This window comes from Artemia sp. Qi Xiang Cuo, chromosome 3, assembly GCF_049724085.1.
Source record: "Artemia sp. Qi Xiang Cuo chromosome 3, ASM4972408v1, whole genome shotgun sequence".
NCBI classification, from domain to species: domain Eukaryota; kingdom Metazoa; phylum Arthropoda; class Branchiopoda; order Anostraca; family Artemiidae; genus Artemia; species Artemia sp. Qi Xiang Cuo.
The window spans coordinates 13,125,530-13,140,474 of NC_142796.1; the positions used below are offsets into that span (position 1 = coordinate 13,125,530).

Genomic DNA, 14,945 nt, shown 5'->3' on the forward strand with positions numbered 1-14,945 from the left:
TGGTGTAGTTTAAATCCAATGACTATTAATCAGGGAAAATGTCATGTAGTGAATTATCTAGTGAATGCTGTAGCATACCAGTATTCTATTGGTGAAGTTTTAATATGTTCTGTTGATTCTATTAGGGACCTTAGTATTGTTTTTGATAATTGGTTGAGGTTTGATAAACAAGTATTAGCTGTATCAAATAAAGCCAATTACAGTTTGCTTTGTATCAAAAGAAGATTTAGAAGGTTTAAACTGCAAATGTTTACTAAGCTGTATAAGACAATAACACAGCCAATAGTTGAATACTGCACATCTGATTGGTATCCAACAAAAAATCTGATTCACAGCTTATTGAAGAAGTACAAAAATGGGCATAAAATTTGTTGCTTATTTGAAGTGCTTTCCTTATGAGCATAGACTAAATGTTTGAGCCTACCATCTTTGCAATTCATGAGGTATAGAATGGGCTTAGTTAATGTATTTTGAATTATTAAAGATATTGATAATTTGTCCTTTAGTGATTTCTATCAGTTTATCCATTATTCACCCACACAGCAAAATTCATTAAAATTGTATGAGAAAAGGGTTTTAAGAAAGGTCAGACAGGGTTCTTTTGTTAATTGGTCCATTAGATCATGGAACATGTTACCTGATCATGTTGTTTCAAGAAATAATGTTACAGCTTTTAAAACCACTTTGGTTGGAACCTCTTTTTATGAAGGGCAGTATATAGAACCATAATATTTATGGCCTTTGTATGACTTGTTTTACTAAGTGCTCCTAAAAAGAGTTTAATGAATTTGTCTCTTTGTTCATTCTGGTGTATTCGCTTTTTTTGTAATGTGTTCAGCCTAAGGAGCTTTTTAGTTAATAGTGGTACCAATCAATACCCAGAGGTTCAGTTCTTGTATATTGTCTTTTGTGTATTGTTGCTTATTGTTTTGTTTACTGTTAATTTGTAACAAGACAAACCTTTGGCTTACTCCATTTTTGTTTAAAATAAATAAAAAAATTAAGTTGTTAAGTGACCAGGTGTAGTTGAATAATCAGTACCTAGTCAGTTCTAGTTCCAGTCAGTAACTTCTTGGAGGACTACTCAGCATTCAGTCTTTGTTTGAAAATATTAACTGATATATAGATAGTTAATATTTCAATACTAACATTCAAATATTAACTGTGCCTTCAGAGAGTTTGTTTTAATTGTTGGCAATTCTTGAGTAAAAGAATTAAGTGTGGACTCTGGTCAGAGTCCTTGGAAAAAATTAATTACAGTCCAACTCAAATACAAGCATAAAAAGCCAGATCAAAGTGAGATACTGGACCAAAGTGGGCAATTCCCTAGCCACAGTGCCCCCACTCCCCCAAAGCAACATCACCTAGGGCCACTGCTCTTGCTGTCCCCCCTGGGAACAGCTCTGACTCTGGTTAGAGTAGACTGCTTAACAAACTTCAGCTGGCATGTCTGTTCTTGAATTAGGACCAACAATAGGAAAAACACCTTGAGCATGTTGGCCTTCATTAGCTTGTAGATTAGAATGGTATCATCTCTATTTCTCCCTGTATACAAGTATTGAGAGTTTCAGTTTAGCTAGTCTTGCAGGGTAAGAAAGTTCCCACATGCTGGATATAATTTTGGTGGCATGTCCCTGCACATTCTACAAAAGTTTTATGTTTTCTTTAAAATACAGGGAGGCTAGAGGATTCCAACTTCAAGCTTGGGTCAAACTAGTCCTTTGTATAGAAGACTAATATATGTACTGAAGACTTGACAGGTCTACATTTTTCAACAAATAGTTTAGTATTGAGAGGAGATCTAGGTTTATAAGTGCTAAGTGCTATAAGTGCTAGGTTTATAAGTGCTAAGTGCTGGACTAGTAGGGATGATAAGACTATGGGAGAAAATCCTGAGTATGCTCAGTAAGGATAACAAAAGCAGCATATTTAGAAGCTCTGAGGATCCCAAAGTGTGATACGTGGCCATCTCAAATAAAGAAGATATTGGATGATTGTGAATTTTAAGAGCTATGGAATGGTGGGCTAGGGATTGGATTAAAGAAAGGAAAAGTTGCAAGTAGGGTTAGGGAGAGGTTAAGGGACAATGAGATCCAGGTGTGGCAAGTGCAACTGAATGAGACCCAATCACTGGAGTTACATGCAAAGGCTAAGGAGCAGTGGGGAGAAGAATTGTATTTTAAGGCGGGGCTTCAAAAGAGGCAGCTGAAGTGTATTATTTGTGTTAGGTCAGATGGGTTGCAAGTAGGTGAGAGAAGGAACTATCAGGTAGAGGTTAGGCAAGTTTATGGTCCTTACTTCTGTCCCATGTGCGGGAAAGAGGAAGATTTGGTTCATTTTGTGGGGAAGTGTTGTGCATTAATAGATTTAAGAAAAGGATTGTTTGGGGTTGAGGTTTGGGAGAGAGATAAGATAATAAATTTATTAGCAAGGAAAGATATGGGAGGTATAAAGTGACGTGGAAGGTTCCTGACAATGGGCATAGAACATAGAGAAAGGTTTTTGAAGTTTAGGGATGAGGGTGATAGTTCACTAGCCTACATTGTACTTTTGTGCCAATTTAAGTTTGTATGAAAGTGTCTTTGTTTCTATGACCACAGCCATTTGGGCTTTTGTGTCAATAAATTCTATTCTATCATATTTGACAAGAGCCCTAAATAGACAATCTAATGGTCCTAGCTTACATTTTTATTCCTAGCCTATCTGATATTGGTGCTAAAATTTAACATTTAGTTTATCTATTTTATTTGGGCTCTTTAAGTATATAATGTGAGAGCAGTCTGATATTCACCAAGATAAATGGATCTTAATTTGCTCTGAAGTACAAATTAAGATAGTAAAAAAAATAAGATACAGATAGCCTTTGGCAGTTTTAGAAGGCCTGTAGCACGAATTTAGGATTTCTTGCCAGTTTATTAGCATATCCTAGTTCTAATAGAACAAACTTTTTGGCAGTACTAGGCTAGTGCATTACTTCCCACCTAAGAAGAAAATGCTATAAATTCCAAAAACAACTTGAAAAATTCTAAAATAATCTAGGGCAAGCCCTACTACTTCTATTATTCCTAAGATCATTTTGCTTCACTTTACCCCTGTCTCATCTTCCCTAATGTAGAAACAAGCAGCCCACAATAAATATTCTCTATCAGTAAATTTTTCACAGTTCATATTATTGACTTACAAATAAAGTAAACATACCACTCAATGTCTTTTTTATGCTCTTTCTAAATATAGGCCTAGTAATCATTTTTGCTGCAAATGAATTTTAGGTAAAATTCTACTTAAGCTACTATTGGCCATCTTGGAAAGGGGTTAGGTTAGGAAAATGAAACTTTCAGGGATGGGTCTACAGGCTAAAGTGAAAATGCAATTCCTGTTATTTGGGTAGAATTTTAGGTATGTTTCAACATAACCTAGGCTGTTTTAACATGGGCCTTATTAGGCCTAGGCTTCAAGAGAAGGAGTAGAAATTACATGTAGACTATTCCTAGGATAGGCTAAAATCAAATTTACAGTAGCCTAGTAATGCTTACTGGCTATGGAAATCCAAAGAAATGACGTTTTCAAAGAATTTTATTCTATCTCTAGTTTTATTCTGGTTCTGGAAAGAAGAAATTTGAAACTAAATCACAGTTTACTTTTTTAAATTCAAATTTCAGGCTAGGCCTAGTACAAAACATTATTATGGTTCATTGAATTGAGCTTAATAGAACGATTTAACATACTTACGAATTTAATTTTGATTTTTGGAAAAAGGTCAATAAAAAATTAAAAAATTTTAGAACATAGGCTAGATCAAGTATTAATAAGGGGTATATACGTAAATAAAAATTTTGACAGTGCTGCCATTCGAAAATGGTAATGGAACAATGTAGGGCTGATCAAAAATCCAAAAAACATTCTTACTAGTAGCCTTTTCCAATGTGTTCCGAAAAGTAATTTCTGACCTTACCGTGTTGAATCACTTGAGGCATTTTCCAATGACAAACCAAGTTCTTAAAACATGACTTAGAACTATTATTCGACCATGGACATTTTTAAGACCAGTTTATTAAAATTGATTGCTAAATTGTAAACTTTGGAACAACCATATTCATAAACTCGACTCGTGACTGGCCAAAATCAACCATTCAAAATCCATAATCTTGTTTTCGAGCATAGCTGTTGAATTTACAACTAGATTTAGAGGTCACAATCCCAATTGTTAGTGAAACAGAATTTTCATAACCTAGATTATCAACTGAACAGCAAATTCAAAATCCAGATTTTAGAATTCGATTTCTCAGTGTAAAAGATCTCGGTTTGAAGATACAGCCAGGGTTCGCCAGTCTACAGACTTTTTTGAGAGATTAATTAAAAAAAACTTTTTACACAAAATAAGTTTTTCAAAGATAAGTAAAAGACTCCATTAAACAAAAAATGAGCAAAAATAGAATCAAATAATCTACCAAGCGTGAAACTACCACAAATCAGCATCGATAAATAAATGAAACCCAAAACGAACAAAAATTACAATAAATAACCGAGTCAAACTCAAAACGAGCAGAAATTAACATAAGTTAGGCGCAAAACTCCAATGCCTTCCCGAGGCCAGAACAAAATTTGCACTTTACTGAAAAAAATATACATGTTTTTTCTTTTATAAATTTAATAAATCAAATAATATTAACATTTTGATTACTAAATATCAGTATATGTATATTAAACTGACAATGCCCATTCATTTGTATTTTTTTAGTAAAGTGCAAATTTTGTTCTGACCTTGGGAAGGCATAGGGGTTTTGCGCCTAACTCATGTTAATTTCTGCTTGTATTGAGTTTGACTCGGTTATTTATTGTAATTTCTGTTCTTTTTGGGTTTCATTTATTTATCGATGCTGATTTGTGGTAGTTTCACCATTGGTAGATTATTTGATTCTATTTTTGCTCATTTTTTGTTTAATGGAGTTATTTACTTTTCTTTGAAAAACTCATTTTGTGGAAAAATTTTTTTTAAATTAATCTCTGTTCGTTTTATATTGACATAGTTTTATCAGGGAAAAAGATAATAACACTTTAAATCATTTCGTTTTTTAAGACTTTACAGTTTGGCCTTCTATTTGTATGCTGGAGAAAAATTTTCAGCAATTTTTAACAACATACACCCTTTTAAAAATCTAAACGCAAATAGAACTGTTTAATTTAGTGTCATACCTCCTCTAGTTGACCTGAAATGGAAAAATTGATACCATCCACACAAAAAATCTGTTTATTTTCTTTAATAGCATGGATACACTTACGCTGTTTTGATTTGGTTAAATTTTAAGAGCAGAAGTAGCCCCAAAAGTTTGAACATAATACTCTCAATCCTTCTTAGGATACTGCTGATATGGCTTATTTTGAATTAGCAATATCACAGTGCATTTTGATTTCATCTTAACGCAACATTTAGTTTTTAAACATAATGGGCAAATAGGAGGGTGGGAGTGGAAGGGGGATTAGTTCCCCTCCAATCACTTTCAACTATTAAAAAGGGCCTCAGCCCTTTCTATGTTCAATCGAATGAGCCCCTTTCGAAGTTCCCACGACAACTCCTTCGATACGAAGTGCCCTTGTCCAAACAACAACAACAACAAAAAATATCACTAATCACTTTCGAGTATTGAAATGGTACTAGCCCTTTGAATTTTGAATCGAATGAGCCCTTTTTCAAGTTTCTACGAGAAAGATTTCAATAAAAACCTTATATGCCCCCATGGCAACACTTATAACCCTTGCCCTTATGGTTGTGGGGGACTGTCCTCTTCAAAAATATATTTTCTATCTGGAAATCAACTACGCTGAACAAAATGCCTATCTAAAAATTTGATTGGATGTGTTTGGGGGAATGATGGGCGTGGGGGGGGGTAGTTACCCTTCAATCACTTTCGACTATTAAAAAGAACACTAGTCTTTTGAATTTCTAATCGAATGAGCCTTTTTTGAGGTTTCTAAGAAAGTGCCTTCTATAAAAACCGTATATACCCCCAGGGCATAACTTAAAACCCTTGCGCTGAGGGCTGTGGGGGAGTATCCTCCTCAAAAATATGTTTTCTATCTGGAAATTGATGTTCTGGCCCTGGGAATGCAAAGGGGGTTTGCGCCCAACTTATGTTAACAAAATGGCTATCTAAAAATTTTGATTGGATATGATTGGGAGAATAATGGGCGGGGGGGGGGCTTAAAATGGTTGTGGGGGACTGTCCTCTTCAAAAATATATTTTCTATTTGGAAATTAACAACGCTGAACAAAATGGCTATCTCAAAATTTTGATTGGATATGTTTGGGGGAATGATGGACGTGGGGGGGGCTAGTTGGCCTTCAATGACTTTCAACTATTAAAAAGAACACTAGTCTTTTGAATTTCCAATATAATGGGCCTTTTTTGTAGTTTCTAAGACAACACCTTCTATAAAAACCTTATATGCCCCCAGGGCATAACTTAAAACCCTTGCCCTGAGTGTTGTGGGGGAGTGTCCTCCTCAAAAATATATGTTCTACCTGCAAATCAACTACGTTGAACAAAATAGCTATCTCAAAATTTTGATTGGATGTGTTTGGGAGAATAATGGGCGCGGGGGGGCTAATTGCCCTCCAATTACTTTTGACTATTAAAAAGGGCACTAGCTCTTTGAATTTCCAATCAAATGAGCCCTCTTTGAAGTTTCTACGACACCGCGTTCTATAAAAACCTTATATATCCCTAGCGCATAACTTAAAACCCTTGCCCTAAGGGTTTTGGGGGTTTGTCATCCTCAAAACATATTTTCTATCTGGAAATCAACTAGGCTTAACAAAATGGCTATCTAAAAATTTTGATTGGATGTGTTTGGGGGAATAATGGGCGTGGGGTGGGGCTAGTTGCCCTCCAATCACTTTCGACTGTTAAAAAGGGCACTAGCCCTTTGAATTTCCAATCCAATGAGCCTATTTTGAAGTTACTACGACAACGCCTTCTATAAAAAACCAAATATGCCCCCTGGGCATAACTGAAAACCCTTGCCCTAAGGGTTGTGGGGGAGTGTCCTCCTCAAAAACATATTTTATATCTGGAAATTTATGTTCTGGCCCTGGGAATGCATAAGGGGTTTGAGCCCAACTTATGTTAACAAAATGGCTATCTCAAAATTTTGATTGGATATGATTGGGAGAATAATGGGCGGGGGGGGGGCTAGTTGTCCTCCACTCACTTTCGACTATTAAAAAGGGCACTAGCTCTTTGAATTTCCAATCAAATGAGCCCCCTTTGAAGTTTTTACGACAACGCCTTCTATAAAAACCTTATATACCCCCAGGGCATAGCTTAAAACCCTTGCCCTAAGGGTTTTGGGGGAGTGTCCTCCGCAAAAACATATTTTCAATCTGGAAATCAACTAGGCTTAACGAAATGGCTATCTCAAAATTTTGATTGGATGTGTTTGGGGGAATGATGGGCGTGGGGGGAGGGGCCTAGTTGCCCTCCAAACACTTTCGACTATTAAAAGGGCACTAGCCCCTTGAATCTCCAATCGAATGAGCTTTTTTTGAAGTTTCTACGACAATGCCTTCTATAAAAACCTTATATGCCCCCAGGGCATAACTTAAAACCCTTTCCCTGACGGCTGTGGGGAAGTATCCTCCATAAAAATATATTTTCTATCTGGAAATTAACTACGCTGAACAAAATAGCTATCTCAAAATTTTGATTGGATGTGTTTTGGGGAATGATGGGCGTGGGGGGGGGGTGCTAGTTGCCATTCAATCACTTTTGACTATTAAAAAGAACACTAGTCTTTTGAATTTCCAATCGAATGAGCCTTTTTTGAAGTTTCTAAGACAACGCCTTCTATAAAAACCTTATATGCCCTCCGGGCATAACTTAAAACCCTTGCCCTGAGGGTTGTGGCGGAGTGTCCTCCTCAAAAACATATGTTCTATCAGAAAATCAACTGCGTTGAACAAAATGGCTATCTCAAAATTTTGATTGGATGTATTTGGGAGAATAATAGGTGAGGGGGGGGCTTGTCACCCTCCAATCACTTTCAACTATTAAAAAGGGCATCAGTCCTTTCTATTTCAATCGAATGAGCCCCTTTTGAAGTTCCCACGACAACTCCTTCGATACGAAGTGCCCTTGTCTAAACAACAACAACAACAAAAAATATCACTAAACACTTTCAACTATTAAAAATGGTACTAGCCCTTTGAATTTCGAATCGAATGAGCCCTTTTTCAAGTTTCTACGAGAAGGATTTCAATAAAAACCTTATATACCCCCAGGGCAACACTTATAACCCTTGCCCTTATGGTTGTGGTGGACTGTCCTCTTCAAAAATATATTTTCTATCTGGAAATCAACTACGCGGAACAAAATGGCTATCTCAAAATTTTGATTGGATGTGTTTGGGGGAATGATGGGCGTGGGGGGGGGGGTAATTGCCCTTCAATCACTTTTGACTATTAAAAAGAACACTAGTCTTTTGAATTTCTAATCGAATGAGCCTTATGCTTAGATTTTTTATGCTTGTAATGCTTCGATTGAATATGAAAATCTATCTTAAAACAAAAACAAATATTTTGCTATTAAAGTATAAACGAAGCTTAAAACGAACAGAAATTAAATAAACAATCAATGCAAACAAAACATACAATATATATTAATGTAAATGAATAAATAAATCTTAAAACAAGTGAAACTTAAATTGAATATTTAAGTTATTCATTTATATTATTATTCATTTATATTATTACTTGTTGTATGTTTTTCGCTATGAATTATTTATTCATTTACATTATTATATATTGTATGTTTTGTTTGCATCGATTTTTCTTTTAATTTTTGTTCGTGTTAAGTTTCATTTATAATTTAATAGCAAAATATTTTCTTTCGTTTTAAGCTTGATTTTTATGTTCAATATAATTATTACTCGCTTTAATATTTATTTATTCATTTATATTAGTATTTGTTGTATGTTTTTTTCTACGATTGTTTAATTAATTTCTGTTCGTTTTGGATTTCATTTATGTAGAATGGGGGGTACCAGCGCAGACGGGACTTCTTATATGGGCATAGAATACTGACGGGACTCCATATATGGGCATAGAGTCATTAGGGAGAACACGTGGTTAATGGGGTCAATGACCTCTTTTTCCAAGGTCGATTTATTTGATGTTTCTATGTGTAATAACTCCGGAACGAAGGTTGCACATGCGCATTGAATTCTAACGGAAACAATTGGTTAATGGGGTCAATGACCTAAATTTCCAAAGGTCGATAGTGTGTCAACAACAACAACATCGACCTTGACATTCGCTGAGAGCGTGCACTTACAACAACAACAACATCGACCTTGGAACACCTGTGCTGTCGACCTCAATTCACCTATCGTGAATCAATAATTCCCCTTAGAAACAACAAATTAATTCCCCTTTCTTGACAGATCAATCAACCAATGACATCATCTGTCAGACTTTAAAAATTTTCGCCTAGAAACGATTCTCCAGGAATATATCCAAGTCATTATTGTCATTGCCACGGAAACAACTCTTTTGGTCGAACTCCAAAGGATATTAATAACCAAATGCCATGGAAACATTCTCCAAGAAACATCTTAGCGATGAATTGTTTTAGCGCGGGAATCAAGTTTCTTATTAATTTGAAATGCATTAGCGCAGAGATGCCAAAAACAAAAGGAACACGCTGAATTACGTTTAGGGATTATTTGGGCGAAACTGTTTTAGACAGGTTATGGAACTATTTCGGCGAAACAGTTAGAGACATTTTAAAAGATGATTTTTGAAGAGATTTTAGAAGAGAATTTAATGGTGAAACTCTGTGGTCGTTATAATACACAAGTTTCATTTGAACAGTGTTGTGAGGTCCTCTAACCCAACCCCAAAGGGTTCCAATCCTCCTACCCCAACCCCGAAGGGTTCCAATCCTCCTACCCCAACCCCAAAGGGTTCCAATCCTCCTACCCCAACCCCGAAGGAAGCCCCCGGTCCTCAAAGGTCCCACAAGCTCCCAAAGGGCCACCGGCGCCCCCAAAGGCCCACCCAGACCCTCAACGGCCAGCCCCGGGCCCCCAAAGGCCCATCGAGCTCCCAAAGGACCAACGGGGTCCCAAAGGCCCTCCACCGGTCCCCAAAGGCCCACCCAGACCCCCAAAGGCCATACCCGGGCCCCCCAAAGGCCCATCGAGCTCCCAAAGGACCAACGGGGTCTCAAAGGCCCTCCACCGGTCCCCAAATGTCCCCCAGGCCCCCAACTGCCCCCCGGACCCCCAAAGGCCCTCCCTGTGCCCCAAAGGCCCTCCCTGTGCCCCAAAGGCCCTCCCCCGGCCCCCAAAGGTCCCCCGGACCAGAGAAGCGCCGCTGGGATGCACCGTGGGCCAGAAAAGCGCCGCAGGATGTGCCGCAGGGATGCGCCGCGGGTCAGGAAAGCGCCGCAGGGGATGCGCCACAGGTCAGGAAAGCGCCACAGGGGATGCGCCGCAGGGAGGCACCGCAGGAAAGCACCGCAGGATGCGCCGCAGGGATGCGCCGCCAAAAAAAGTAAACTCAAAAGTAAAACCTTCGAAAGGTTATCCCCCCAACTGCCGCCGCAGGCCCCCACAGGCCCTCCCCAGGTCCTCAAAGGTCCCCCGGGCTCCCCAAGGGCCCCCCGGCCCCCCAGGGCCCCCCGGGCCCCCAAAGGTCCTCCTCCGGTCCCCAAAGGTCCACTGGGTTCCCAAAGGCCCTCCCCCGGTCCCCAAAGGTCCCCCGGGCTCCCAAAAGACCACTCAATCCTCAAGAGCCCCCGGATCCCCAAACGCCCCCCCTAGGCCCCAAAGGTCCTCCCCCGGTCCCCATACATGCACAAAAAAACTTACACACACACACAAAAACTTACAAAAACACACAAAAACTTACACACACACACACGAAAACGTACACACACACACACGAACACATACACAAACACGCAAACACTAACACACACAAAAACAAAAACACTTACACACAAACACACACAAACAAACTTACACATGCACACGAAAACTTACATGCACATAAAAACTTACATGCACACAAAAACTTACACACACACACAAAACTTACACACACACACACACACGAAAACAAACACACACACGCAAAAAATTAAATACCACAACTAAATAACACACACACACACACACAAAAACTTAGACATGAACACAAAAAAACTCACACACACACACACAAAAACTTACACACACACACACACAAAACTTACACACACACACACTAAAACTTACACACACACACCAAAACTTACACACACAAAAAATTATACACACACACACACACAAACTTATACACACACACACAAAAAACTTACACACACAAAAACTTACAAACACACACACAAAAACACAAAACTTACACACACACACAAAAACTTACATCCACACACAAAAGCTTAGACACACAAAAACTTACACACACACACACAAAAACTTAGACCCACACTCAAAAACTTACATGAACACAAAAACTTACATGTACACAAAAACTTACACACACACACAAACTTACACACATTCACAAAAACAGACACACACACACACAAAAACTTACACACACACACACATGAACAATTACACACACACTCCAAAACTTACACCCACACGCCAAAACTTACACAAACACACACACAAAAACTTACACACACACAAACAAAAACTTACACATGCACACGAAACTTACATCCACACAAAAACTTACACGCACAAAAAAAATTACACACACAAACACAAAAAAAACTTACACACACAAACACAAGAAAACTCAAACACACACCCAAAAACTTACACACAAACAAAAAATGACACACACACACACACAAAAACTTACACATGAACACAAAAAACTCTCACACACACGCAAAAAAACTGACACACACACACACTCACAAAACTTACACATACACACACAAAAACTTACACACACACGCCAAAACTTACACACACAAAAACTTACACATGCACACGAAAACTTACACACACACACACTAAAACTCACACACACACTCCAAAACTTACACACACACAAAAACACACAAACTTACACACACACACACACACAAAAACTAACACATTCACACTAAAACTTACATTCACACAAAAAATTACATGCACACAAAAAATTACACACACACACAAACACACAAAACTAACACACACACACACACACACACGAAAACTTACACACACACGCCAAAACTTACACACACACAAAACACACACACACACACACACATACACAAAAACTTACACATGAACACAAAAAACTCACACACACACGCACAAAAACTTACACACACACACACACACAAAAAACTAACACACACACACTCTAAAACTTACACAAACACGCAAAAACTTTCACACACAAAAACTTACACACTCACACACACACAGACACAAACTTACACACACACACACACAATAGCTTAGACACACAAAAACTTACACACACACACAAAATCTTACACACACCCGCAAAAAATAACATTCACACAAAAACATACATTCACACAAAAACTTACACACACACAAAAACTAACACACACGCACAAAAAATTACACACACACACAAAAACTTACACACACACACACGAAAACTTACACACACACGCCAAAACTTACACACACACACAAAAACAAACACACACACACACACACACACACACACACACACACACAAAAACACATGAAAACTTACACACACAGACAAGTAAAAACTTACATACACAAAATATTAGACACATAAAAACTTACACACACACACACACACACAAAAACTAACACATAAACACCCAAACTTAAAAGAAAACACAATAAAACAACAACACACAAACTTACACACACGCACTCAAACTAAAACACACTCACAAAAACTTACACACACACAAAAACTTACACACAAACACACCAAAACTTACGCACACACACACACACACACACAAAACTCACACACACACACACACGAAAACTTACACACACACGCAAAAACTCACACACACACAAAAACATACACACACACACACACACACACAAAAACTTACAAAAGAAAACGAAAAATAACAAGAACACAAAAACAAAAAACCACAAAAAAACTTACACACACACACACACACAAAAAACTCACACACACACACACACGAAAACTTACACACACACACGCCAAAACATACACACACACAAAAACTTACACACACACACAAACACACAAACAAAAACAAACTTACACATGAACAAAAAAAAAACTCACGCACACACGCCAAAAAACTAACACACACACACACACAACCAAAACTTACACACACACACACAAGAAAAATCACACACACACGCAAAAAAATAAAAAAACACAAACAAACACACACACACACAAAAAAAATAAAACACACACACACAAAAAACTTACACACAAACACAAACAAACAAAAACTAAAAAACACACACACAAAAACTTAAACCAAAACACAAAATCTTATACACACAAAAACTTACACACACACACAAAAACTTACACACACACCCAAAAACTAAAATGCACACACAAACTTAAAACACAAAACAACCATAAACCCCCACAAAAAAAAAATACAACACTGTAACCAAGAATACACACACACACAAAAACTTACACACACACAAAAACTTACACACACACACGAAAAAACACACAAATACTTAAGAATATGAAAGAAAAAAAGCAAATAAAAACTTACACACACACACACACACTAAATCTTACATACACAAACGTCAAAAATTACACACACAAAAGCGTACACACAGACAAACTTACACCCACATACACACACACAAACTAACACAAGCACGCAAAAACTTACACCCACACGCACAAACTTACATGCACACAAAAACTTACATCTACACAAAAACTTACACACACACTAAAACTTACACACACGCACAAAAACTTACAGACACACACACAAAAACTTACACACATACACGAAAACTTACGCACACAAACCCACACACATACACAAACAAACAAAAAAATAAAAAAAGAACACGAAAACTTAAATGCACATAAAAACTTACATGCACACAAAAACTTACACACACGCACAAAATCTTACACGCACACACAAAAACTTACACACACACACGAAAACTTACACACACACACAAAAACTTACACAAACACACACAAAAACGCAAACACGCGCGCGTACGTAGGCTAACCTAGCCTAACCTAACTTAACCTAACCTAACTTAATCTAACCTAACCTAACCTAATCATACACCTAACTTTTTGCCTGTCTCTCACCTAACCTAAGCTAACCTAAGTGAAGCGTACATGGGCTAACCTAACCTAACTTAAACTAACCTAACTTAATCTAAACTAACCTAACCATACTCGCCGGAAAAGGTTAGGTTAACTTATCATGAGCGCTCATGATAATATAACCTAACCTAACTGAAACCGTGAATTTCCATCATTCAGACTGGTGGACTGAGACTCCACATTTGAGCGAGTGGATTTTTACTATTCAAACTGGTAGGCTGAGACCCTAAGTCCGGGAGAGTGAATGTACGCCATTCACTCGGGTGGAGTTGGACTCCAATACCGAGCTAATGGATTTCCACCAGTCGGGCTTGTGGACTAAGACCCCAGTCTTCCTACTCTTGCAGTTCATGTCAGAAATTCAAAATGAACTTCGAAAAATCAAGAGAATGTAACTGTGAGAAGGTAAAGCACAACAAGTCACTACTGAAATATTCCAACTCTTGCATTTCACGACAGAAATCCAAAATGAAATTTGAAAAATTAAGACAATGTAACTGTGATATGGTAAGTGTGTAAGTTTTTGTGTGTGTGTAAGTTTTGGCGTGTGTGTGTGTAAGTTTTAGTGTGTGTGAGTCATTGTTGGTGTGTTTGTGTG

At 37.8% G+C, this 14,945-nt stretch overlaps 1 protein-coding gene across 5 annotated transcripts in view; it reads right to left on the reverse strand.

Moving 5' to 3' along the window:
- Cap-D2 (CAP-D2 condensin subunit) overlaps positions 1–14,945 on the reverse strand; it is a 215,665-nt gene that overhangs the window by 164,597 nt on the left and 36,123 nt on the right. Inside the window, exon 1 of one of the 5 annotated variants that reach the window (XM_089108484.1) lies at positions 3,730–3,801. The exons of 1 other annotated variant lie outside the window; for it this stretch is intronic. The gene's annotated coding sequence lies outside the window, so the exon portion shown is untranslated. Of the gene's footprint in view, positions 1–3,533; positions 3,677–3,725; positions 3,802–14,945 lie in introns of those variants that run through there. 3 more of the 5 variants (XM_089108483.1, XM_089108486.1, XM_089108482.1) reach the window with 3 other exon arrangements.